General features: G+C 35.0%; 1 pseudogene; it reads right to left on the bottom strand.

Annotated features, from left to right (window-relative positions):
* Positions 1 to 3476: 3476 nt before the first annotated feature.
* Positions 3477 to 3646, bottom strand: LOC129772373 (U4 spliceosomal RNA; annotated as a pseudogene).

Genomic DNA, 3646 nt, shown 5'->3' with positions numbered 1-3646 from the left:
AAAAAACATTTGCTGATTTTGTCAATTTCATTTTGACATCACAATTTGGGGTTTATATCCAAAGAATAATCTGTATTTCTACATATTTTTTGGGCTTAATACAGAATTTACAGATTTTAAAAAATAATGTTCCTATGGCTTGATGTGATTAATATATTTTCCCATCTCATCTATTTTGGTATTTGACTTTTGAATTTGTTAAATTCTGATGCAAACGTCTGCGTCATCGGTTAGCGTTGATAAATAACACTGTTAATTTCTTTCTTACTAAAACACAAGTGCGCTCAATTTTAATTACGACTGATTTTTTATAAGGGCGTCTGCCGGAAAATTTAACTTTATTTTTTCAAAAGATCGTAACTCGAAATCAAGATGTCTGATTACAATGTGATGTGATGTATGGTAAAGTTGTTGAGGAATTATTTCACTATTTAGGAAAAATGAAAATAGGAAAATCGTCGTCGAAATCGTGTCGAACTCTCCAAAATGAAAACATGTATTTTTAAAAGTTTATTAAATATCTATACTTTGTGAAATCATAACCATTTGAAAATACAAAATCGGAGAGGGTCTAGTCAGCAACTGGCTGATTTGGCATGGAATTGCTCTATTGATTGTTGAATTGAACAAAACAAACTGAAACACCCGAGTTCATACAGAATTCAATAATTCGGAAACCAGAACACTTTATCTTACTCTCTTGAGCGGAATATGCCAAGAATAATACATCAAATCTGATGTAGCAGGACCAGACCTTGGAGGTTTTGGAGAGCATCTGATAATATTTTCGTCAGTGTTGTAGAAACAAAAGCTGCTGAACTGGACGAGATCAAAACAATAGCTTTTAGTCCATCTGGTAAATCATCAAATGAAGAACGACAATGGTTTGAATAAAGAATAGAAATTTAGATAAAAATATATCCAATTAATGTATTTAAAATGAACAATTCCTGTACTGTCCGTATCCTAAGCGTTAGCATCATGGTAACTTTATGTTCTCTTTTCAAGCATTGAAAGTTCTCCAGTTTTTTTTATTCTTGCCTTTTAATTCATTACATTTATTACATTTTCGCATGTACCTGAAATGTATTATAATGGAGGTATTTACGTTGCATAATGTGAACAAGCATGCCCTGTGACTGAAATAATTCGAAATAATTCCTATCAAATGACAGGCCTATACTCTGTCCAACTTCTATAAGACCACCCTGATTATATTTCGTTGCATCCCAAAAAGTTAGAATTTCAACAAGATACATTCGTACATTGTAGACTGCTTAGAATAAAGTATATTCAACGTCAATTCCGTTCAGAGGAGTTGTTTGTTTATTTATTGTGCATAAATATAATAATTTCAGCTGTCTAATTTCTATAAGACCACTTCAAAATTCATAAGTGTTATCAATGAAAAATTTAAAACGATAGGTTGATTTACATGTCAATAATTGGTAACCTTGCCATTTAGACTAATAACCTTGAAAATTCGTGTTGGAATACTATTTAACAAAATCTGCTGAACGGATTTCTTGATATTTTTCCATTATTCCGAAATTGCGACCTTGAGTTCTTCAATCGTGGTGTACCGCTTTCCCTCAGTGTAGATTCTGCGTACAAGGATCCTCCCTAAGATTTTCAACAGCATTCAAGTCTGGAGAGCGAGCCGGCTAGTCCAAAAAATTATGACTGGATTCAGAACATGTGTGTAATCCTTGAATGAGATGAAAGCTATTTTGACCATTCCGGTTACGCAGAATCCCGCCCAAACCATCCACGAGCCTCCACCAAAATTCCTGGTTGAAAAATACTATTCCTTTTTCCGTAAATCACACCAATACCCGTTGAAACCATCAGGATCATCCAAATTGAACTTGTTCTCGTCAGTGAAGATAATCAATACATTGAAGAACTCTTCTTTTTTTATCTATATTATAGTTGACTTTCAACTCATTTGGCTGGTTCGTCACTTTTTACTCCCATTTATGGAAGAATGTCGGGAGTGAGAATTGAACTCGTAACCTTTAGCGTGAGAGGCATGGATGTTACCACTACGCCAGATCGCCTCCAGAAGAACTCTTCGTAATGGTATATAGCAAAATGTATTCTTTTGGAAACATTCTTGACGTAGGATTACGTCTTTCGGGAACATACTGGGGTACAAATTGAAAATCGAAAATCGAGCACATCGTGCAAATTGTCCAATTCAAACGCATATTGCTCAGTCTTTTCATGATGGATTGATGAAATTTTTTCTTCAATCGATTTCGACACTCCATAAAATTTTTTATATTGAGGAAAATAACATATGTCGTGAAACTAACAATTGAACAATTGAAAAATCTCAACCCCTATCCTAACGGAAATACCCATTTATGATTGGTCGAAATTGACGACACATGCGGCAGGTTCCTAACAGAGACATCGAAACCTAGCTGCCTGGGGGAATTCGGCATTGCAGATACATAAAAGTAGAGGGATCTTTTGCTCCCACCGGAATGTGTTCCCTAACAGAGACATCGAAACCAAGCTGCCTGGGGGAAATTAACATTGCAAATATATGAAAGTCGGGGGCATTTTTACATTGCAAGTTAGGTGAGTGATACGATTAATTCTAGCAAACAAAATTCAAATTTGGAACTTTAATGTTGGTTGTTTCGTGAAATTTCATATCAATGACCGATCGTGTATTGTGAAACATTTAGCCCAAGTGTAAGTGTAAAATTGTATATGGTCGCAGTTGTGTTGAAAATGATTTGATATATGAAACGGTTTATTTCAATTTTCATAAATAAGCACACCAAGATGTGTTCCCGCTCGAGAACGGGTCGTTTGATTTAAGTTGTCTGTTTTGTTGTGTTCATTTTCACCCAAGGAAAGTTTATACGGCGAGAAAAATTAGAAAAATTAAGAAATATTAGAAAAAGTGATTGCTTTACTTATAGTATTAGGTGTTAGGGGGGGTACATTATCGATCGGATTATTTTTCCTGCCAACTTTCATTGCTCAAGAGCCGGTCTCGACGAATTCAGACCGCACACTGAAAATACGGAGTAGCGGCCCTCCAGAACATCAATACTAAACATTCCAGGAAAGGTTTGACGCAGAAGTCAGCATTTGTGTGATAATGACGAAAGAAGCTCCTGGGCCTGCATCGGCATTCATCGATGTACAGCCCTCCTCGAACTGTTGTCTCACATTCTAGCAACACTTTTTCGTTTTTGAGATATGATTTTTCAAAGTTAACCGATGGTTCGAAAAAAACAATTTTCCCTCCTTTTTTCCACTACAAAAATTTATAACTTTTGAACTACTTCACCGTTTCAGATAGTTGACATATAAAATCAAAGTTAACAAGTAAGTTTCATTTGAAAAAATAGAAAAAAAAAATTTCAGACCACCGAATAAATCTAAAAAATCATATCTCAAAACCGAAAAAATAGCCTCTCTGATATCGAGATATGTTATGTAAAATTCTCATCTTTCAAGAAAAAATATTAAAAAAAAACTATGGATGGCTTATACCTATGATATAACCGCAAGGTTGACGTAGGACTGCCGTTGGCTTCATAATCAATTGTATTTCTTCAATTAGCAATAATCCTACCTCGGATTTTCCTCATTGGGAACGATATCGCCGCTACGCAGAGGT

Source organism: Toxorhynchites rutilus, chromosome 2 (genome assembly GCF_029784135.1).
Source record: "Toxorhynchites rutilus septentrionalis strain SRP chromosome 2, ASM2978413v1, whole genome shotgun sequence".
Classification (NCBI taxonomy): Eukaryota; Metazoa; Arthropoda; class Insecta; order Diptera; family Culicidae; genus Toxorhynchites; species Toxorhynchites rutilus.
This window is presented reverse-complemented; position numbering and strand designations above follow the sequence as displayed.